At 37.0% G+C, this 25,692-nt stretch overlaps 1 pseudogene; it reads left to right on the plus strand.

The window, feature by feature from the left end:
- The first annotated feature begins 231 nt into the window (after positions 1–231).
- LOC139868692 (uncharacterized) lies at positions 232–21,593 on the plus strand (annotated as a pseudogene).
- Positions 21,594–25,692: the final 4,099 nt, after the last annotated feature.

Raw genomic sequence — 25,692 nt, forward strand, 5'->3', positions numbered from 1 at the left:
TGTCTTTTAAGCCTCTAATCCATGTTTATAAATGGACTACAAGAGGGCTACTTGTGTAAGATCTAAAGCCATCAATTTAATGGCTTGAATTGGTTCTTAATTCTATCTTTCTGTTTTTTGCCAAAAAAAAAAAAATAAAAAATAAAAAATAAAAAATAAAAAAATAAACTTGAACTGTTTCAATTATATACGAGTAGCAATTTTAACTTCCACATAACTGCGTAGTCAATTCGTAAATAAAAAGGAGCCTTCCCTTCATCTTCTATGTCGCAAACTCCATCCCTGTTAGGTGTTTGTTTTCGATAACTGGTGGTACTCACCACAAACAACCGCCGCTGGTTCCCACCACCACAAATAATCACCGCCGTTCGCTATCCCACCACCACCAATAATTGCCGCCGTTCAATTTGAAGACGATATCACCTCCGGTGCAAATCCATCGAAAATCAAACTAGCAATTTTCGATTTTAAATCGATTTGTGAATGTCAATTTGTGAATGAAGAATACGAGTATTTTTTATTCGAGTAGGAATATAAACAAAAGTTGCTTTGGCTGGGTTTATCGCCACGCTTCCATAACTTCACCTCCCACACAAACAAAAACCCCTCAGTTTCAAAGACTTAACTTTAGAATCCTGGTATTATTTCGACCTATAATTATTCTCTATGCATACTTACTTACAAATTCATTTATTTTTCTTCAAGATTTTAATAAATAGGTTCAATTTAGCATGTAGAGAAAACCTTGTAACCGAGCTTCAATAAACAAGTTAAAAGCCCTTACTGACATAAAAATATATAAAGATACAGAATTTTTTACACAAATTAGACATTTTGTGCTACACTTATATCATAATTCATCATTTGGAGTCAAGGGTATTCGACAAAATTGTATCTTGGGTGTTTCTAATTTTGGGAGTTTTAAGGTTTCTTTAGGTTTATTACATGGGTGTTATAAGGGCTGTGCTAGTAGTTCAGCTGCAGCTGAACATATTGTATCTACAGAAGAAGATACTGATGAAATTCTGGAGTTGGTACACAATTTGAATAAGGAGATCAATTTGGTTGAAACGAAAAGTAACGATTTGGATAACCTGAAACAGCCGGAATTGGTGAAGGAAGGGAAAATTTGTGGGGCGTATGCTGACATAATGCCCGAATCGTTGAAGAATGAGTACGAATTTCAGCATTCGAAAGTTTCTCAGTTTGTTATTGCTCATTCGTTGGCTAGTCAGCGACGGCTTAAGTCATTGCGTTCGAGTTTCATTCAAATGCTGCAACAAGATGGTACCTTTTTCGTTAATCTAATATATATGTAGATGAAAATTGTAGGAATTGCCTTGACCTTCACATTAGTGAATTTAGCTATTAAACTTACTAAAAGTGCTTGAACTAGTACAATGTTTAGGATTTTTCTAATGACAGCCCTTGTGGTTGTCGTTAACTATCAGGTAAAAGTCAACATGAACCACTTTGTACAACACCTTAATGCACCTTAATGAGAGCCCTAAGCGTTGTCATTAGAAAAATTCTACTAGCAACGTACTTTCTTGAATGTTACACATGGTCGTTGTTGCAAACATGAGAATGGAACATTTGTGAGGTTCAATTACTGAATTGCTTCCAAATGTATATGAAGAATATTTGTTATATACGGAGTAATATTTTTGTACATGCTGATCAACATTTGTGTTTGTTGTATATTATAATAGGTGCTGGCTCAGGGCCTTCAAATTGTGAGCTGCTTTCATCGCAATTTAAGGGTTGGGATGCTAATGAAATCGTTTGGGACATGTTGGCTTTTGCATACGCTAAATTAGAGATGGTTCACGATGCTCTTTACGTTATAGCTAAGATGAAAGATTTGAATATTCAGCCATCAATATTGACTTACAACAGCTTATTATATAACTTAAGACACTCTAATATCATCTTGGACGTGTACAACGACATCAAAGAAAGTGGGGTCCACACGAGCAAACAAACAAACTCCATACTTATAGATGCTTTGTGTAAACAATCTATGATGCAATAAGTGGTGACCCATCTTCACGAAACAAGCGACGTTGTTTCGTTCAATACTATTATGTCAAGTTTCTCTAAATTGGGTTTTGTTGATATCGCGCAATCGATTTTGTGTTTAATGTTGAAGTTTAGAGTACATCCTGATACATTCAGTTATAATATTCTTATTAATGGGTTATGTTTAGCGGGTTCAATTGAAGACGAGTTGAAATTGACGTATGACATGGATAAACATGGTGTGAGGCCCGATAAAGTAACATACAACACGATTTCTAAAGGTTTTCATGTACTCGGTATAATAAACGGGGCACTTAATTCAATTCAACAAATGGTGATAAACGGGTTGAAGCCCGATAGTATTACATATACGTTACTTATATGCGGGTATTGCCAGGCTGGCAAAGTTGATGAAAGCCTTAATTTGCGAGACGAGATGATTTCAAATGGATATAACCTAAATTATATATCGTATAGCGTTTTGGTGAGTAGTTTATGTAAGATTGGCCTTGTTGAAAAAGCTTTGTTTTTGTTGTATGAGATGGAAATAGTCGGTTTGAAACCCGATGATGTCATGTATTCGATCATCATATATCATCTATGCAAACTATGTGACATTAAAATGGCGAGTAAACTTTACGTTGAAATGTTTAGTAAGAAGATATTTCCGGCAATGTTTTCGCAACGGGCGATTTTGATCGGCCTCTGTGGCGACCCGAAAACTTTCGACCAAATTTAAACTTAATCTATGTATGATTCCGACACGATAAGCAAAGTCTGTAATATTTAGCCTCAAAAGTTTTGGAACTATATTCATGTAATCAATTACCCTCTGACTAAATTCCCAAGGATTCACGAACAAATGTTTGTAAATAAACATGTATACATTTATATTAATGCAGGACTATATAATAATTTAAAATTATAAAATATAAATTAGATATTAGAATTAAATATGTAAGTATATATATATATATATATATATATATATATATATATATATATATATATATATATATATATATATATATATATAAATATAGGTGTACAGATAATATTTTAAATTAATAAAGTACGCTTAATCAAAAGTCATATACAAATTATCCTATAAAACGTCCTAGTTAATAAAGTTCTTTTTAAACTGAAACGTTTTTATACATTTAAATCAAATATGATAACTTTGTTTTTCTAAAACTAAATATATAAAATAATCATTTTATTAAAAGGTTAAAATAGAAGAAGTTGTTATATCGTAAAAAAAAATGTTTTAGAAAAGTAAGATTAAATATACTTTTAATAGATTTCAAGTTTTTAACGTTTGTTGGTGCCACGTGATATAACGTCTAAAGGTTAGATAAACATATAAAATCATTTTAATGTAACACGTTAATTTACTTAACTTGTCGATATCCATCTTCTAAGTTATCTATATTCTACAATTTTACTTCCACGTTAATTAATATACAAGTTTGATAGTTTATCCTATCAAAAGTCACGAGACAATTATTGTAAAGCATAAATTGAAAATCAAACGGGAATCTCCACTAACCCTTGTCTAGTTCCCGTTAATTGACACTTTTGTTCGTTCTAATTGAAATGTCCCGTTCTTATTGATTAAAAACGTTTCATATTAATTGATTTCGTTGCGAGGTTTTGACCTCTATATGAGACGTTTTTCAAAGACTGCATTCATTTTAAAACAAACCATAACCTTTATTTCATCAATAAAGGTTTAAAAAAAACTTTACGTAGATTATCAAATAATGATAATCTAAAATATCCTGTTTACACACGACCATTACATAATGGTTTACAATACAAATTTGTTACAACAAAATAAGTTTCTTGAACGCAGTTTTTACACAATATCATACAAGCATGGACTCCAAATCTCGTCCTTATTTAAGTATGCGACAGCGGAAGCTCTTAATAATCACCTGAGAATAAACATGCTTAAAACGTCAACAAAAATGTTGGTGAGTTATAGGTTTAACCTATATATATCAAATCATAATAATAGACCACAAGATTTCATATTTCAATACACATCCCATACATAGAGATAAAAATCATTCATATGGTGAACACCTGGTAATCGACATTAACAAGATGCATATATAAGAATATCCCCATCATTCCGGGACACCCTTCGGATATGATATAAATTTCGAAGTACTAAAGCATCTGGTACTTTGGATGGGGTTTGTTAGGCCCAATAGATCTATCTTTAGGATTCGCGTCAATTAGGGTGTCTGTTCCCTAATTCTTAGATTACCAGACTTAATAAAAAGGGGCATATTCGATTTCGATAATTCAACCATAGAATGTAGTTTCACGTACTTGTGTCTATTTTGTAAATCATTTATAAAACCTGCATGTATTCTCATCCCAAAAATATTAGATTTTAAAAGTGGGACTATAACTCACTTTCACAGATTTTTACTTCGTCGGGAAGTAAGACTTGGCCACTGGTTGATTCACGAACCTATAACAATATATACATATATATCAAAGTATGTTCAAAATATATTTACAACACTTTTAATATATTTTGATGTTTTAAGTTTATTAAGTCAGCTGTCCTCGTTAGTAACCTACAACTAGTTGTCCACAGTTAGATGTACAGAAATAAATTAATAAATATTATCTTGAATCAATCCACGACCCAGTGTATACGTATCTCAGTATTGATCACAACTCAAACTATATATATTTTGGAATCAACCTCAACCCTGTATAGCTAACTCCAACATTCACATATAGAGTGTCTATGGTTGTTCCGAAATATATATAGATGTGTCGACATGATAGGTCGAAACATTGTATACGTGTCTATGGTATCTCAAGATTACATAATATACAATACAAGTTGATTAAGTTATGGTTGGAATAGATTTGTTACCAATTTTCACGTAGCTAAAATGAGAAAAATTATCCAATCTTGTTTTACCCATAACTTCTTCATTTTAAATCCGTTTTGAGTGAATCAAATTGCTATGGTTTCATATTGAACTCTATTTTATGAATATAAACAGAAAAAGTATAGGTTTATAGTCAGAAAAATAAGTTACAAGTCGTTTTTGTAAAGGTAGTCATTTCAGTCGAAAGAACGACGTCTAGATGACCATTTTAGAAAACATACTTCCACTTTGAGTTTAACCATAATTTTTGGATATAGTTTCATGTTCATAATAAAAATCATTTTCTCAGAATAACAACTTTTAAATCAAAGTTTATCATAGTTTTTAATTAACTAACCCAAAACAGCCCGCGGTGTTACTACGACGGCGTAGATCCGGTTTTACGGTGTTTTTCGTGTTTCCAGGTTTTAAATCATTAAGTTTGCATATCATATAGATATAGAACATGTGTTTAGTTTATTTTAAAAGTAAAGTTAGAAGGATTAACTTTTGTTTGCGAACAAGTTTAGAATTAACTAAACTATGTTCTAGTGATTACAAGTTTAAACCTTCGAATAAGATAGCTTTATATGTATGAATCGAATGATGTTATGAACATCATTACTACCTTAATTTCCTTGGATAAACCTACTGGAAAAGAGAAAAATGGATCTAGCTTCAACGGATCCTTGGATGGCTCGAAGTTCTTGAAGCAGAATCATGACACGAAAACAAGTTCAAGTAAGATCATCACTTGAAATAAGATTGTTATAGTTATAGAAATTGAACCAAAGTTTGAATATGAATATTACCTTGTATTAGAATGATAACCTACTGTAAGAAACAAAGATTTCTTGAGGTTGGATGATCACCTTACAAGATTGGAAGTGAGCTAGCAAACTTGAAAGTATTCTTGATTTTATGAAACTAGAACTTTTGGAATTTATGAAGAACACTTAGAACTTGAAGATAGAACTTGAGAGAGATCAATTAGATGAAGAAAATTGAAGAATGAAAGTGTTTGTAGGTGTTTTTGGTCGTTGGTGTATGGATTAGATATAAAGGATATGTTATTTTGTTTTCATGTAAATAAGTCATGAATGATTACTCATATTTTTGTAATTTTATGAGATATTTCATGCTAGTTGCCAAATGATGGTTCCCACATGTGTTAGGTGACTCACATGGGCTGCTAAGAGCTGATCATTGGAGTGTATATACCAATAGTACATACATCTAAAAGCTGTGTATTGTACGAGTACGAATACAGGTGCATACGAGTAGAATTGTTGATGAAACTGAACGAGGATGTAATTGTAAGAATTTTTGTTAAGTAGAAGTATTTTGATAAGTGTCTTGAAGTCTTTCAAAAGTGTATAAATACATATTAAAACACTACATGTATATTCATTTTAACTGAGTCGTTAAGTCATCGTTAGTCGTTACATGTAAATGTTGTTTTGAAACCTTTAGGTTAATGATCTTGTTAAATGTTGTTAACCCAATGTTTATAATATCAAAAGATATTTTAAATTATTATATTATCATGATATTATGATGTACGAATATCTCTTAATATGATATATATACATTAAATGTCGTTACAACGATAATCGTTACATATATGTCTCGTTTCAAAATCATTAAGTTAGTAGTCTTGTTTTTACATATGTAGTTCATTGTTAATATAATTAATGATATGTTTACTTATCATAATATCATGTTAACTATATATATAACCATATATATGTCATCATATAGTTTTTACAAGTTTTAACGTTCGTGAATCACCGGTCAACTTGGGTGGTCAATTGTCTATATGAAACCTATTTCAATTAATCAAGTCTTAACAAGTTTGATTGCTTAACATGTTGGAAACATTTAATCATGTAAATGTCAATCTCAATTAATATATATAAACATGGAAAAGTTCGGGTCACTACACTAATAAATCACTTTACCAATTATTTTGAATACCGTTAAAAAGAATAGATTTCTCAAATTATAGTGGACCTCTTAATAGAGACTCATAATTATAATTCAATGTATCTAATAATTCAATCTTTTGACATCATCTTTTAATTCCATTGATAACTATTAGAATATATTTTGAAACAAATATGTTTATATAAAGTATTATACGTCTAATACTTTGTTAATGTTTTCAAGTTATAATATATACACATATACATATATAATCATGTTCGTTCATATAATGGTTTGTGAATCATTGGAATTTGGTCGAGGTTAAATGAGTGTATGAACACAGTTTAAAATTCTTGAGATTCAACTTACAAACTTTGCTTATCGTGTCGGGAATATATAAAGATTAAAGTTTAAATTTGGTCGAAAATTTCCGGGTTGTCACAGTTTATAAATTTACATAAGGGTAATTTTCGGTTAAAAAAAGCAGCGTATACTATACTTATTAAAGCACATTATGTAAAGGGGGATGTGAATAGAGCATTGGTTGTGTTTTTAGAAATGATGAAGATGGGATTTAATGTAACAATTAGAGATTATAGTTCGATTATTAATCGGTTGTGCAAAAGAAAATTCACGAATGAAGCTAAGATTGTTTTCAATTTGATGTTTGTTAATGGCGTTTTTCCTGATCATCAGCTTTATATGGTGATGTTGTATGCGTTTCGCTTAGCTGGCGATCTCCATTCTGTAGACGAGATACTCCCGAATATGATCAAGCGTGGATTAGATATTTCTTAAATATATATTTAAGATTTCATCTATAAACATTCGGATGATATTCGTTTATGAAAATGGTATTTAGGATCCATTTAATGCTTGTGTAGATGTATGAATCTCTCTGAAGCATTAGGAAGCTCAATCATATCTGTTGGTTATAGTTTTGGTTAGAAGAAATGGATATGGTTACTTTGTATTTGTAAATGGATGTTATCCCATATAGGTGGGAGGAAGAAGTGGGAGGGGGGTGACTTGGTTATAAAAGGAGTGTTAAGCCTCACTTCCAAATTGCACCAATCAATACACTTTAAGTATTTGATTATTTCTTTCTTACCCTTGTTTGAAAGTTGTATTAGTTAAATATTTTGGAGAGTGTAGTTGGCTTAAGAGAGTCGTCTATATCATTGTAACAATTTGTGATATAGTGTATTTTTCTCTTTGGGGGCCGGTGGTTTTTCTCCTGTTTTGGAGTTTCCACGTTAAATCTTGTGTTGTGTATTGTTCTTATTTCTTTACTATTATTGTTGGGATGGGTGGTGGGAATTAGTGATACCGTAATTTTCCCAACAACTGGTATCAGAGCGTCAGGTTTGACGGGGGTCTCGGTTATAGGAGTCGGAGTATGCTCTGTGGTTGCCACGGGAGTGGATCGTCCACATCAGAAACGAGTTCTATTGATCGTATAGGGTATCTGGTTAGACAATATTTTTTCTGATTCGGAGTAAGTGGTGTCTAGAATTTGTACTGGACCGAGTGTTGGATTTTCCAATTTAACGGATCCTGTGCGCCACTCCACTACATCTGTCGGCCAGTCGAAACATGAGCAAAATCAGAGAAAGTGTTGTTTATAGGATACGAATACGATGTCGAAGTTCAGTCCAATGAGGTTTGATGTAGAGAAATTTGATGGGAGGATCAATTTTGGCTTATGGCAGGTTCAAGTCAAGGATGTGTTGATTCAGTCAGGGTTACACAAGGCATTGAAAGGTAAACCCACCTTTGTTCCCGGTAGTGATTCTAGCAGTAAGTTCGATGAAGAAGAATGGGATGATATGGATTTGAGGGCAGCAAGTGCGATTCGTTTGTATCTTGCAAAGAACGTGCTTGCAAATGTGCACGGGTTATCAACGGCAAATGAGCTTTGGGTTAAACTGAGCAGTTGTACCAGGGTAAGGGCATCTCAAATCGGTTGTGTCTTAAAGAACAATTTCATACTCTGCGTATGGATGGGGGTTCAAAGATTTTAGATCATCTAAGTATTCTTAACGGGATTGTTTCAGAACTGGAGGCTATTGGAGTTAAAACGGATGATGAAGATAAAGCGTTGAAGTTGATATTATCTTTATCATCGTCCTATGAGCACATGAAACCTATTCTAATGTACGGGAAAGAAACGTTGAAGTTTGAAGATGTTACTAGCAAGCTCCTATCCGAGGAGAAAAGGTTGGAAGGTAACGAGGTCTCGTCATCAGAAGCTACGGTACTGTTGTGTTCGGATAGGCAGAAGAGAAACTCTAGAAAGAATCTGACATGTTGGAAGTGCGGGAAGACTGGACATGTAAGGGTTAATTTTCTCGATGGAGCTAATCCGGAAAATGGCTCCAAAGACGCTAACATTGTCTCCGTTGTTACGAAGAGTGACGAATTCCTCTGAAGTCACGTCATCCTCATAGTGTGTCCCACCATGGAAAGGGATATTCGTTAGTGGTTCCACAATTGCACATGGGCATTGGTTTGGCGTTTATGCAGGTTGTGTGGTGGAAACGGATGTTGTAGCTGATGAAACTTTCAGGGAAAGCCAAACAGGAAGTTGCACCATAACAGTTCAGCTGGGTATACAACATGTGCTGATATAAAATGTTTGGAATGTGATATTCTAAGTGCTATACTCTTTATGGTGGAGTATGATAATTCTGTTTAGAGTTATGATTGTCTGTTATGACAATGATTGTCGGGTCTTGACAATGTTCGATGAGGATGCAAATTTTATTTCTTGGGTTAGAGGTAATGTCAGCGGCATGAAGATGAGGATCTTGAAGTTGTCGTCGAGGAAGCATCTACGTCGGTTTCTTTTGCAAAGTGGAAGCATGGTTATCTTCTTCTATCCAAAAGGTGGAGATTTGTTGGTTATAGTTTTGTGTAACATCCCGTTTTTCTCGAATATGACTTAAGGTGCGTAATTAACCTCGGGTACATTTATTATTGCATCTATGATCGTTTATTTTAGTTTAATGTGTGAAAATAATGGAAAATGGTTTGATCAGGTCTTCTGTCGCGTCTGAATGGGTTTCATCGCGTCCTGGTGCGTCGCGATACCCGACAAAGTAGGCTGAAACGCGACAGATTCAGAAACCCAGTTCTGTCAAGTTTATCACGTTCTGTTGTGGTTTGTCGCATTTGGGCGTCGCGTTACGCGGCAGGTTGTCGCGAAACGCGACAGATGTCGCTGTTTGACAAATTTGACCAAATTTAAATGGCATCTTTGGGGGTGTTTAAGTCTTTTCACTTGTGGACGGTTTTAGATCTAGAAAACTGATAAATGAGTTATCCTAACTCATTTAACACATCTTCACCTACACCACATTCAATTTAGAGAGAGAGAGAGTTAGGGTTTAGTGAGAGAAAGCTCACTCGGAGAAGAAGGAGACCAAATCTCACCCGAATCTAAGTTTTAAAGTTGCTCCCTACGTCTCTAGCTACGTTGTGATTGTATTGGTAAGTCTTAACTCTATGTTTTGAGTTTTATTTTGTTTAAGGTAGGGTTTGGTTCATGTGGGGTTTGTATGACCCATTTGAGGGATAAATGGGTGGATCTTGGGTTAGATTGTTGAAAGGAAACCCTAATTATCATAATCTAGGGTTTTGGTCTAATGTAATGAGGTTTGTAAGTGTCAAAGGTGTTGTAAGCATTAAAACACTTGTTCAAAGTTGAAAGAGATGTTAAATGGGTCATGTTTGACCAAAATTATGTGTTTAAGTGTTAGATGGGTCACATGAGTCAAAGTTGACCTAATTTGGGTAAAATGGGTGAGAAATACCCTAGGTTGTGCTAGTTGAAGAGTAATGGACTTTAATTCACTAGCTTTAGTGATTATAATGAGTCTTGACCAATTTTGGGTGGTTGGTGTAGATGAGTCATTTAATGCTCGGGCCATTAAATGCTCGGGTGTTAGAAGTTGACATTTAATTCAACTTGATGGTGTGTTAATTATATGCATAATGTAATAGGTGCTTTACTTTGAAGTTTGCGAGCTTACTTCCTAATTCACCGAAGACGATAAGGTGAGTGGAATAATTATATATGCATGTATATAATTTATTTACTTGTGAGGTATGGGTTAAAGTTCGTTGTTGACGATACCATACCCTAGAGTATATTGTTGTTGATGAGGGTTTAAAGTTCGTTGTTGACGATACCTCATACGTATGGAATTAAAGTTTGATGTTGACGATGCCATACGATTATTTAGTGATGTTGATGAGGGTTTAAAGTTCGTTGTTGACGATACCTCATATGTGGGTTTAAAGTTCGGTGTTGACGATACCAGATTAATATAGGCGAATGGGATTTAAGTTCGATGTTGATGATACCATTCGTTGGGCTAGCCTTGGGATCTTGAGTACTATGGATGTTGTGAACATCATCATTATACTTATGTTTTAGCATATTGTATTGTTGTGTTATATGCTATTATTATACTAGCCTTGTAATCCTGGTACTTAGCGTTATACATGTGAAAGGTATGCTAATTATGTAACTAGTATGTATGCGGATTTGGTGAGTGTTTGCAAGTAAGTAGGTTATATATATGTATGTATAATTGTTACACTCACTAAGCCTTGCTTACCCTCTCGTTGTTTACCATTTTATAGGTTTCTGCTTGGACAAGGGTAAGGGCATACGGTTGGATTAGTGGTCTCCCGTTTATGTTGACAGGGGGTGCTTTTGGGATAGCTTTTGAAGTTGGCCTGCCGTTTTGGGTAGTCTAGCCCCAAACCATGCTCGAGTGTCGTTTGGATTTTAAATTATCGTTGTAGTGGGTCAAACTTGTATTGAACTTAATTAATGGCCTTTGTGCCTTTTGTAAACATTTAAATTGATGTAAGTTTAAATGGAATTGTGGAATGGTTTACATATATAATTGGCGCGTAAATGTGTATTATAAAAAAAAAATTATCGTATGGAAATACGGGTTGGGTTGTTACAAGTGGTATCAGAGCATGGTCTAAGGGATTTAGGCGACTTGAGATAGGTGCCTAGACTTGGGCTTTATTGGTGAGCGCTTTATGCGGGACTTGTAGGACTTTGGGTCTAATCAGGAATTGTTAGTGCCTTGGTTTATGTGAACTAACCTTGTACTAATTGTTTTGTGTTGGGTTTAGCAATCATCAAGCAAGACGGACGTTGTACTAGCGAGTTAATGCGACGTGCTCGCCTAACAACGATTAGCTACCGTTATTACGGGTGAAAATTGTGTCAAACGAGTAATGTACGACGATTGTTAAGCAAGATGGGGTAGTGTGGTACGTATGTTTATACTTACATGTTGTGCCTTTTCGTTCATGGTTTAACCTTTTCCGTTTTATAGAATGAAGACGAGAAACGGACACGATAACGATATCGGTGGTACAAGCGAGGACCCCGAATTCACGGTCAAGGTCGAGGCCATCTTTAAAAGACTAAAAAAGGAATTTCTTGACGACGTTCGAAAGGTTTTCCAAGAGTCGGTTGATGGACAAGTGACCGAAATGATAAATGAACGAATGAAAGCCGCAATAGAGGAGGCTTTGGAAACTAGAAACATTTATCCTCGAGGCGAAGGGGGTGAAGGTAATGGTGGGGGTGGAAGGCGGGACTTCCACTACAAGAAATTCAAGGATACTCAACCTCCGATGTTTAATGGGGTGAGGGATCCATTGAAAAGCACTTGTTGGATTTCCGATATCGAGGGAGCTTTTCGTACCGCGGAATGTCCTCCCGAAAAGAAGACGAGATATGGGTCTAGCATGCTACGTGAAGAAGGCAAGTTGTGGTGGGACAATAAAATCAATTTATATGGTGAAGAGCAATGCATGAGCTTGACATGGGAGGAGTTTAAGAAGGAATTCTTCCAAGAATACCGAACTCCTTCCGACCTTGATAGAATCCGGGACGAGTTGCATCATTTGAAACAAGGTTCAATGGACTTGGTTACTCTCAAGTCTACCTTTTTGGCAAAGACTCTCTTTTGCCCGGAATATGTTGGTGACGATCACAAGCTAATGAAAGATTTCTTCCGTACTTTGAACGACGAGTTCCAGGGTAAGATTAGTCGGGGTATGGCTAAGACTTTTGAAGAGCTATTCGAGTTGGCTCGCGGTTTTGAGCCGGAGGTTCCAAGAAAAAGCGATTTCACTTTTTCAAAAAGAAAGTTTGAAGGTCCGAGTCATTCGAACTTTTCAAATAAAAAGAACAAGAACAAAAAGGGTTCCGAAAGTGTCAATAGTGTGAAGAAGGGCGCTACCGGTGGTTTTGGAAACTTTGTCCCTACTTGCTACAATTGTGTGGTACGTGGATATATGGCTCGAGATTGTCCGAAGCCAAATTCAACAAACAAGCTCACTTGTTTTAATTGCAACAAAGAAGGACACCGAAAGTCAGAGTGTCCCGATTTGAACAACGATAATGTTAAAAGGCTAGAGAAGGCGGCGGGTACGGCTCGAGGGCGAAACTATTTGATGACTAACGACGAAGCCAAGCAATCCAACGAAGTTGTCTCAGGTACCTACTTGGTTAATTCTAATCCGGCAAGGATTCTTTTTGATAGCGGTGCAAATTTGTCGTTTGTGTCTCCAAAATTTGTGCCTAAACTTGATAGACCATTAGCTAAGTTAAGTCATCCGGTAGAAGTCGAAATAGCGGACGGCAAGACGGTGCTAGTGGTCGATGTGTGTAAGAATTGTGACGTTGTTTTTGGTGCCGAAAACTTTAAAATTGATCTCATCCCTATGAATTTGGGCGATTTTGACATCGTTGTTGGTATGGATTGGCTCAATCGTAATAGAGCCGATATCACGTGCCATGAGAAATCTATTCATGTGAAGACCCCAAGTGGGGGAGAGATAATTATTCACGGTGATAAACGGAGGAGACTTGTGCCGATATGTTTTTTTGCACGGGCATGCCGTTTTCTTGTTAGTGGTGGCATGACTTTTCTTACCCATGTTGTTGATACTCGTAATGAGCCACCACCCATTCGTGAAATTTCGGTAGTTAGTGAATTCGAAGACGTTTTTCCGGATGAGTTACCGGGTGTTCCGGTGGAAAGACAAGTTGAATTTCGTATTGAGTTGGTTCCGGGAGCTACTCCCATTGCTAAAACTCCTTATCGTTTAGCACCAACGAAAATGCAAGAGTTGTTAAATCAAACCCAAGAGTTGCTTGAGAAGGGTTTTATTCGACCGAGTGCTTCGCCGTGGGGCGCTCCGGTTTTATTCGTGAAAAAGAAGGATGGTAGTATGCGGATGTGCATCGATTATCGGGAGTTAAATAAGGTGACAATCAAAAATCGTTATCCATTGCCTCGGATTGACGATTTGTTTGACCAACTCCAAGGTGCGACATATTTCTCAAAGATTGACCTACGGTCCGGCTATCACCAAATGCGGGTCCGTGAGGAAGATATTGAGAAAACGGCTTTTCGAACGCGTTATGGGCATTTTGAGTTCGTGGTAATGCCTTTTGGTCTTACGAATGCACCGGCAGCATTCATGGATCTTATGAACCGGGTGTGCCAACCCATGTTGAACAAGTCGGTGATTGTGTTCATTGACGACATACTAGTCTACTCGAAGAGTGAACGAACATGAACGTCAATTGCGTGAAGTATTGAAGACGTTACGAAAGGAGAAGTTGTATGCTAAGCTCTCCAAATGTGAATTTTGGCTAACGGAGGTTCAATTCCTTGGTCACATTGTGAACAAAGACGGCATTCAAGTAGATCCGGGGAAGATAGAGACGGTGAAGAGTTGGAGACAACCGACTACGCCTACGGAAATCCGGAGTTTTCTCGGATTGGCCGATTATTATCTTCGATTTATCCAAGACTTTTCTAAGATTGCTTCTCCATTGACGAAGTTGACAAGAAAGAATGCTAGGTTTAATTGGGAGAACGAGCAAGAAATTGCTTTTCAATTGTTGAAGGAGAAGTTGTGTCAAGCTCCGGTGTTAGTATTGCCAGAAGGTGTGGAAGATATGACGGTTTATTGTGATACTTCTCGCCATGGGCTCGGGTGTGTTCTTATGCAAAGAGGTAAAGTCATCGTCTATGCCTCTCGATAATTGAAGGAACACGAAACGAGATATCCAACTCATGATCTTGAGTTGGCGGCGATGGTGCATGCGTTAAAAATTTGGCTCCATTACTTGTATGGTGTCAAGTGTACGATTTATTCGGATCATAAGAGTTTGAAACATCTCTTTAATCAACGAGATTTGAATTATCGCCAACGTAGGTGGATGGATGTGGTGAAAGATTATGATTGTGAGATACTTTATCATCCGGGTAAGGCGAATGTTGTCGCGGATGCGTTGAGTCGAAAGAGTCAACATCCGGCGATAAAAGTGGGATCGTTACATTTGATTATTACCAATGATTTTCTAGAGAAGCTTGGTGAGATTCAAATAGAGGCTTATGTTCACAACAAGCATACGGAGCGAATCGTGGGCCAATCGGAGTTCATTACTATGGGCCCGCGTGGGTTGTTGTCTTTTCAAGGAAGGGTGTGGGTGCCTAAGATGGGTGATTTCCGACGGGTGCTACTTGATGAAGCACATAAATCAAAATATTCCATTCATCCGGGCGCGACGAAAATGTATCATGATTTGAGGAAGGATTATTGGTGGCCGGGCATGAAACGTGATGTTGTAAAATATGTTGAACAATGTGTTACTTGTTTGCAAGTAAAGGCCGAACACCAAAAGCCGTATAGTAAATTGCAACCGTTAGAAATCCCGAAATAGAAATGGGAGCACATTACCATGGATTTCATTACAAAGTTGCCTAAGACGGCGAGAACCCAATTTGATACAATTTGGGTGATAGTTGATCGTTTGACGAAAAGTGCTTTGTTTATTCCCATTAAAGAAGCGATATCGTCGGAGGCCTTGGCTAAGTTGTTTATCAAGGAAGTGGTCTCGCGACATGGGGTTCCTATATCTATTATTTCGGATCGAGATACCCGTTTCACATCTCGATTTTGGGAGAAGTTTCATGAAGATATGGGTACGTAATTGAAGTTAAGCACGGCATATCATCCTCAAACGGACGGTCAAACCGAACGTACGAATCAAACTTTGGAGGATATGTTACGAGCGTGTATTATCGATTTCGGTGGTAGTTGGGATGAGCACTTACCTTTGGTGGAATTCTCGTACAATAATAGTTATCATACTAGTATCGGAATGCCACCTTACGAGATGCTTTATGGGCGTAGGTTTCGAACTCCAATTTGTTGGGGTGAAGTGGGTCAAAGAGAAATCGAGAGTACCGATTTGGTTTTGGAGACGAATAATAAGATCGATACTATTCAGGACCATTTAAAAAAGGCGCAAGATAGACAAAAGTCGTATGCCGACAAGCGTAGACGAATGATCGAATTTCAAGAAGGTGATATGGTGATGCTTAAGGTTTCGCCATGGAAAGGTATTATTCGGTTTCGAAAACGGGGAAAGTTAGCTCCTCGATTTATTGGGCCGTTTAAGGTTTTAGCTCGTGTTGGTGAAGTTGCGTATCGTTTGGAATTACCCGAAGAGCTTGCGGGGATCCATGATACATTCCATGTTTCCCATCTCTGTAAGTGTCTTGCGGATGATTCTTCTTGGATTCCTTTAGACGAAATTGAGCTAAACAATAAGTTAGAGTATATTGAGGAGCTGATTTCTATACTCGATGAGAAGGTCAAAAGGTTGAGAAATAAAGAAGTGAGAACTTTTAAAGTTCAATGGCGTCGTAGTAAAGGATGCGAATTTACTTGGGAGCCCGAAGAATTCATGTTGGTTTACCTACCCTCTTGTCATGCGGCTTGGATCGCGAGGACGCGCTCCGATTCAAGTGGGGGAGAGTTGTAACATCCCGTTTTCCTCGAATATGACTTAAGGTGCGTAATTAACCTTGGGTACGTTTATTATTGCATCTATGATCGTTTATTTTAGTTTAATGTGTGAAAATAATGGAAAATGGTTTGATCAGGTCTTCTGTCGCGTCTGAATGGGTTTCATCGCGTCCTGGTGCGTCGCGATACCCGACAAAGTAGGCTGAAACGCGACAGATTCAGAAACCCAGTTCTATCAAGGTTATCACGTTCTGTTGTGGTTTGTCGCGTTTAGGCGTTGCGTTACGCGGCAGGTTGTCGCGAAACGCGACAGATGTCGCTGTTTGACAAATTTGACCCAATTTAAATGGCATCTTTGGGGGTGTTTAAGTCTTTTCACTTGTGGACAGTTTTAGATCTAGAAAACTGATAAATGAGTTATCCTAACTCATTTAACACATCTTCACCTACACCACATTCAATTTAGAGAGAGAGAGAGTTAGGGTTTAGTGAGAGAAAGCTCACTCGGAGAAGAAGGAGACCAAATCTCACCCGAATCCAAGTTTTAAAGTTGCTCCCTACGTCTCTAGCTACGTTATGATTGTATTGGTAACTCTTTATGTTTTGAGTTTTATTTTGTTTAAGCTAGGGTTTGGTTTATGTGGGGTTTGTATGACCCATTTGAGGGATAAATGAGTGGATCTTGGGTTAGATTGTTGAAAGGAAACCCTAATTATCATAATCTAGGGTTTTGGTCTAATGTAATGAGGTTTGTAAGTGTCAAAGGTGTTGTAAGCATTAAAACACTTGTTCAAAGTTGAAAGAGATGTTAAATGGGTCATGTTTGACCAAAATTATGTGTTTAAGTGTTAGATGGGTCACATGAGTCAAAGTTGACCTAATTTGGGTAAAATGGGTGAGAAATACCCTAGGTTGTGCTAGTTGAAGAGTAACGGACTTTAATTCACTAGCTTTAGTGATTATAATGAGTCTTGACCAATTTTGGGTGGTTGGTGTAGATGAGTCATTTAATGCTCGGGCCATTAAATGCTCGGGTGTTAGAAGTTGACATTTAATTCAACTTGATGGTGTGTTAATTATATGCATAATGTAATAGGTGCTTTACTTTGAAGTTTGCGAGCTTACTTCCTAATTCACCGAAGACGATAAGGTGAGTGGAATAATTATATATGCATGTATATAATTTATTTACTTGTGAGGTATGGGTTAAAGTTCGTTGTTGACGATACCATACCCTAGAGTATATTGTTGTTGATGAGGGTTTAAAGTTCGTTGTTGACGATACCTCATACGTATGGAATTAAAGTTCGATGTTGACGATGCCATACGATTATTTAGTGACGTTGATGAGGGTTTAAAGTTCGTTGTTGACGATACCTTATATGTGGGTTTAAAGTTCGGTGTTGACGATACCACATTAATGTAGGCGAATGGGATTTAAGTTCGATGTTGACGATACCATTCGTTGGGCTAGCCTTGGGATCTTGAGTACTATGGATGTTGTGAACATCATCGTTATACTTATGTTTTAGCATATTGTATTGTTGTGTTATATGCTATTATTATACTAGCCTTGTAATCGTGGTACTTAGCGTTATACATGTGAAAGGTATGTTAATTATGTAACTAGTATGTATGCGGATTTGGTGAGTGTTTGCAAGTAAGTAGGTTATATATATGTATGTATAATTGTTGCACTCACTAAGCCTTGCTTACCCTCTCGTTGTTTACCATTTTATAGGTTCCGGCTTGGACAAGGGTAAGGGCATACGGTTGGATTAGTGGTCTCCCGTTTATGTTGACAGGGGTTGCTTTTGGGATAGCTTTTGAAGTTGGCCTGCCGTTTTGGGTAGTTTAGCCCCAAACCATGCTCGAGTGTCATTTGGATTATAAACTATCGTTGTAGTGGGTCAAACTTGTATTGAACTTAATTAATGGCCTTTATGCCTTTTGTAAACATTTAAATTGATGTACGTTTAAATGGAATTGTGGAATGGTTTACATATTTAATTGGCGCGTAAATGTGTATTATAAAAAAAAAATTTATCGTATGGAAATACGGGTTGGGTTGTTACATGGTTAGAAGAAATGGATATGGTTGCTTTGTATTTGTAAATGGATGTTATCCCACATAGGTGGGAGAAAGAAGTGGGAGGGGGGTGACTTGGTTATAAAAGGAGTGTTAAGCCTCACTTCCAAATTGCACCAATCAATACACTTTAAGTATTTGATTATTTCTTTCTTTTTTACCCTTGTTTGAAAGTTGTATTAGTTAAATATTTTGGAGAGTGTAGTTGGCTTAAGAGAGTCGTCTATGTCATTGTAACAATTTGTGATATAGTGTATTTTTTTCTTTGGGGGCCGGTGGTTTTTCTCCTGTTTTGGAGTTTCCACGTTAAATCTTGTGTTGTGTATTGTTCTTATTTCTTTACTGTTATTGTTGGGCTGGGTGGTGGGAATTAGTGAGACCGTAATTTTCCCAAGAATATCTTATATGCTTATCCACCATACTCTACTGTAAGTGATGTATATTAACTTCTTATCTTTAGTAGTGTCAAATTGGGCTGGTTGTGTAGCCGTACAATATGGGTTCATGTTCATATTTCCTTTATTTCATCTGTAGATGTTAATCATTTATAGATCTTCATTTTCAAATTTAGTATGTATTTTCGAGCTCCATCCATCATTTATAGAATGCTGACTTTTTTTTTTTTTTTTTTTTTTTTTTTTTTTTTTTTTTTAATGTTTTTAGCCTTTTCAGCTTAGGAGGGGATTTTGTTAATCTGGTTGAGGGGAAAAAACCACCTGATGTTTACTACTCTACTCTAGGATTGCCACCAGGTTATTTGTTAGCTTACCTTATTTAGGTATTATTTATATGGCTATATGCTAACCTGGTTCTTTGTTAATTCACAATATTTGTTACACGGGGTTCTTAAAAATAATATTATGTATTATCTTAACTTTTCGAATGCAGGTTGATCTGAGGAGACTGGAGAGCTAACATTATTTAAAGTGTATGGAAGGAACTTTTATATGAGTTGGGTATATTTCCTAATCTATGATCCATTTTTTTTTAACGGCAAATTTTCGCATTGAATACTCTCATTTGTGACCCACACACTAGGTAGAAAACTCCAAAGATTGACCCGGATTGCTTGGCAACTAATCGCGGGTTCATGTAAAGTTAGTCGTCACACCAGATACATATACATACTGTGAGGAAACTTATTTGGTAAACTATATCTTATTTCGCTGACACTAAAGGTAACAAACCTCTTGTCTGATGCATACAAGTCGGAGATGAGCATTAAGTGCAGAACGTAGCACACTAATGGTAGTATAAAGGCAAAGAAGCTAACCATTATTTACATAAAATCAATGAAATTTGTATAGTAGGTTTTTTTTTTTTTTTTTTTTTTTTTTTTGTGCAAAAACTTTAACTTTATAAAACTCGAACTTCATCAATAAAATGAAAACCCGCAACAAAGAAACAACATAGGCAACGAGGCCCACATAAGACTAAACAACTACTACAAGAAACCTAACAAACTAACATAAGAACGAAAAAAAGGACCAACAAACAATCTAACTGATAACCGAAACACATACTTCATAAACCTTCAACGTTAACCTTTCATAGTACCTCTTTTCTTAACCTTAAACCCCTTCCTCACTATTTGTTTCGGAAGCATCTTCGAATTAAGCAGTTTACCTTCTACCCTAATACATCCTTCAAGATCTTTCGCCACCTCCTCAAAAATACTAGTAGCATTACCCGATATCTTACCTTCATCTAGGCCCATCAAACCAGACCCATACCCATCAAGACTCCCAAAACCCACATCTGTCTCTCGGCCCATCTCCAGTCCCTGTCTATTTTGACCCAAATCGACCCGAGGACAACCATCATCCTCCACCATCAGGTTGCCAACCGGATGAACAGCAGAAACACCATTCACCTCCAGAAAATCAGTAACACGATTCGAACCACAAACCCCATTATCCATTTTGTAATTCTCCGAAACTACATCATGATCACCTAAAGTTAAACAACGAGCCCTTTTGCGACTTCGAAAACCATAAGAATCCAAAGCCGTTTGAACCTTGTCTACAGAAAACGTAACCGAGGGAGACCGATCCAAACCCAAACCTGCACATTTAGTAGATTTACACCCATTGCTTATGCCACTCGTATGAGGACCCTTATTCACTCGAGAAGAACTCTCAACTTCAAAATTTCCAAACACAAAATTGCCATCACTTCGAGCAAGGTGCTCGGACTGAACCACAGGACACGACGGCACATCCACATCAACCACTACAGCCCTATCAACAAGTTGATCAACATCACCCAAAACAGAGGAACCGAAACAAACTCCCGTATCCCTTGGAAGGTCACCCAAATGAACATCCTTCAAAACAGAATCGTTTAACTCCTGCACAAAGTCACAAGAAAAAGGAAGAACATGTATTCTCTCCACATCCGATGTGTCCGAGAGCTCGTTAACCCAAATCTGTCCTTTAGCAAGTGAATCAGAGATTAACGTCACCGGGACAAGCTCATGAAGATGTTTAACACATGTTTAACACAGTTAGCTAAGGGTCTGCAAGCTTATTAACTGGATTTGACCTTTGTCAACTGTATTCATATTATTATGCGTCTTTGTATTTGACTTTTTTTTTTCTTTTGTAAAAAAATATAGAAATGTTCGTGAGCAACACCTCTACATGAAAAGGCAGAAAACAAGAATTTGCTGATTAACCACCGGTCCGTGAACACTTGCAGTGGTCAAGTAGTCAACTGAGGCGGGTTTCCATCATGGCTTCAGCACTGCATTTAGGCCATATCAGTTCTCTACCATTGGTGTTATGTTGTTAATATCGGTATACCCAAATACAGAATGCTATTAATGGCATGAGGTCTTCAAATAGGACCTTAACTGTAACTGCATAAAATCTTCTCTTTTTTTTATCTTGTTTACTTTAATATAGTATGTTATGTTAATGTTAATTAAAATTTTAATGTTAAATGTCTGATAAATGTTTGTGATATGGTAAAATGCCAAAATGGGATGCTTCAGTCTGTTTGTGATAGGAACACCAGTTTAACCAGAAACAAATGTATTTTAATTTTACATGCTGTTATTTGGGTTGTGGATACCACATTCGTAAAAACAGAAATCTTAATGTTTCCAGGAAAAAAACATACTAATCGAAGCAAGAAGATAAAGATCAGCTGGCACCAATGGTTATGCGATCCAAACAGGAGTAGGTTAACATGCTCATTCTGATGTTATCGTGTTTTCATATGGGTTTTAGTACACAATGTCCACTATATAGTCTGCTTTGTATGATGGGTGCAAAAGTAACCCTCTTAACACCGAGTTTCGTTGACCCTCATCTTTTGAATTCTTCTCTCGTTCTCCTTTTCCTTTTCATACCTAATAAAAAACCCTATTCTTCTTAACCCCCTTCTTTTTTTTCCTGGATCTCATCTTCGATGGTTTGTAGCTCTTGTGCAGCCTCTCTCCGACCACCGGCATCTCGCCGGTGGTCCAGATTTAGTGCTTTCCGTTTTAATAAGGTAAAAACTCTTCTATTTCCTTTTTCGGCGACGGTGTTGATCCGATTGGTGAATCTGTGCGTTCTTGCACATGTTCTAGAAGCTCCTTGTGTTTTGGGATGTGCAGTGGGATTGTTTTGCTTGTTTGGATTTGTTATGTCGTTCCTTCGCTGCTGGCCGAAGGTTTCTTCCCTTCTATGGTTGTAGGCGACGAGGTCTGCCGGATGTCTACAACCCTCTTTGACGGATCTTGGTTCTGGTGAGGGTTTGGGGTTCAATATGACTTGTTGTGGTTTATGCGCGTGTTATTTGTGTTGAAATCCGACAGTTTTCGGTGGTTTGGACACCACCGGTGGCTACTGGGTTGGGTGGTAGCTGATGGCGACTCTTAGTGGCTGCTAGCAGATGTTACCGGCTCTTGGTGGGTGTGGGTGGCGGCAGACAGCGGCTTAGCGGATGTTGCTTGCTGCCGTTGGTGGTTACTTGGTGGGGCTACCGGTGGCTGTCAACAATTGATGGCAACTTTAGTTTCTGATGATGTTGTTGACGGAAAACGGTGGTTTTCGGTGGCCTAAGATGATGCTAGTGGTGGTTGGAGGCCGCACGCGGTAGCCAGTTGTTATTGTTGGCTGGTGGCGGAAGCTTGCTGTTGTTTGTTGACTGCTTGAGTCTGGGGATTTTTTAAGGTCCTTAGAAAACTTGCTGGAGATGGTTTGGTTTCTTTTCAGTGTGATTCTGCGTTTGGTTCAGTTCGATTGCTGCTTGTCTGGTTCGTTTATTCCATTTATCCTGTCGCAGAGTCTATTCGGGTGGGCTCGATGTCGTTGTCGGCGTGGTTCTTGTTTCAACCACGTCGTGTGAACCAAACTCGAAGGAAGAATATGTTCATCAACCTGTGATCTCGTGTCGCTTACTGAATATCCGACATTATACGATAAGGACCAAACCCAATCATCAGACCCTTCGAACAAAACCAAGTTACCGATTTTCGCAATTAAGTCACGAACACTAGCTTCGTTCCGTGCCCCGATATCAGACCGAACCCAATCCCACGTCCATGTGCCATTAATCAATCTATCCGCAATCAAACAATTTTCATTGTTTTCTAACCGAAATAGTCTTCCAAACCAGTCTTTCAATGCACCATCGCCCAACAACAAGTGACGATTAATTGACAACTTGACTGTCGCTTAGAGCCTAAATTTAAGGCATGTTTAAAACCCATGAAAATTTGATTCTAACATTTCGGCGTCTCACACTTTTTTAACCTATTTATTGGCTACATGTCTATTCAGAAGCAATATCTCGATCCGTAGAACATTGAGAGAGAGGACTGTCGCTACTCTTGGGATGTTTTACTCTAGATAAAGAAATGAGCAGTGGCGGAACTTGAACTCGGATACAGACGGGGCGGTGTAAAAATTTAATAAATTGTTCATTGTCAGCAGGGGTAAACACTAAAAAAAACCTTATTTTTTTTGTAAAAAAAATTCTTTAATGTAAAATTTTTCTGTTCCGTAAAATTCAGGTGGGGCGGATACCCCTTTGGGTTCCACTAAGTACCGCGCTCTTTATTTTAGAATATGAGAATGGCTACATCTTACCTCCACATATTGTATTTTTGTGAAATTGTTTTTTGTTCTTGTTATGCTGTTGTCTGTGGTAAACTTTCCAAAGTAGTTTGAGTTTTAGGCATGCCCTGCAGACAGTAACTTAGTTGTTTCCCTTTTAGTATATAGGGTAATAATAATAATAATTGCAATTATTTTCTTTTTTTAACGGCTGTTTTGTATTGTTAAATGTTAACTGTTAAATTGCTAACTATTGACCAAGTTATTGATTATTTAGTTCGGGTTATAGCAACCAATCCGACCCGAATCGTACAGTCCGTATAATCTCTAAAGTCAAAACTTAAGAAATTCAATTAGCATGTTCAATTTGATTAGTAGTCGTGGTTCGTGGATTCGGTCAACCATTGCATGTTAAATCAAATGTTGGTTTACTAGCTTCAACCCACCATTCCTAAGTACTTAGCTTTCTAAAAAAAACCCACCATTCCTTAAATATATATGTTTTGCCCTTTACTTAAACTTTTAATAATTATAATTAAATTCTATAATTATAATTATAATTATAAATTATTAAATATTAAATATTAAATATTAAATATTAAATATTAAATATTAATTACTAATTACTAATTATTAATTTTAATTATAATTATAATAATAAAGCATAAATTAATTAATTATTATAACATTATAATTATAATTTTAAGTAGGATTGATAAGGTGATTAATAAACTAGGAATTGAAGTCGCCCATGTATTCTTTATGAGTACTATTCCTCATTCAAATTAACGCTTAATTGTATACTCCCGTAGTTGAGAAAAAAAATATATGTTAGTTGTCGCGTTTGTCATGCGACGAGAAAACCAAAGCATTTAATGTAGAGATAGCTTTTTAGAAGGTGGAAAATGTCAAAAACAAATCCACTGACATTATTAATCTATCTACATACCGGGAGGGTTGTGTGTGTCGTTCTGTGCTTTATCAAAGTGTCTGGATGGTCGTTTATTCCTTCGTTTAGTTTAATACTGTTGATTTTCATTCATAAAAGGAAATAAACGAATGAAACTAACAGTGACAATGATGGTGGTTGGATTGCTAGAGTTAAAGGCGGAGAAGACAATGGTGATGGTGATGGAGACGGTAAGGGAAAGGCGCCGAACCCACCCTTTGTCATCTAGTGGTTCACCCCTTTGTACTTGTGCACTGGGATGAGGGTGAGGAGGTCTCAAGTTCGAGTCTCTCTCCTTAAAAAAATTCGTGGAATTTATTTCCTGAAAGTCGAATTGCCCCGGGGAAGGTTTTACCGACCCGTATTCACTATTCAGGACCCAGGTCCGACCGCCTGCCCCTCGGGATGGTATAAGGTTCGGATCCCTATAATGCGGTTCGAGTTTCCTGCCCGAAAGCGCGTGCGTGCGTAGCAAATTAGAGTATTCGATGCCAACAACTAGTCTTTCAAAAAAAAAAAAAAAAAGGGAAAGGCGCCAGAAGCTTCTGGAAATCTGAAGAGAGTCAAAAGTTAAAAGGGAAGATGGTCTCATAATAAAAGCGAGTAAGCCGAAATGCGTAAATACTCCTTAATAAAATAATGTGGTGAACAGTAAATGAGTGACTTTCACTCCTTCATGATTTTAATTCCAGTTTATTCTGTAGAAAAAGTATAATTTAATACAACATTAATTAAGAAAACTCAATCCCACCTAAGTGGAATATAAGGGAGGTAAGATATAGACAATCCATTCTCTATCCTAGAATAAATACAAGTTATTTCTCTACTCATAGTGAAACACTCCAAGAGCAGAGAAAGTCATCCCTCTCAATTATTATGGATAGAGAG

The sequence above is a fragment of the Rutidosis leptorrhynchoides genome, chromosome 9 (genome assembly GCF_046630445.1).
Source record: "Rutidosis leptorrhynchoides isolate AG116_Rl617_1_P2 chromosome 9, CSIRO_AGI_Rlap_v1, whole genome shotgun sequence".
Classification (NCBI taxonomy): Eukaryota; Viridiplantae; Streptophyta; class Magnoliopsida; order Asterales; family Asteraceae; genus Rutidosis; species Rutidosis leptorrhynchoides.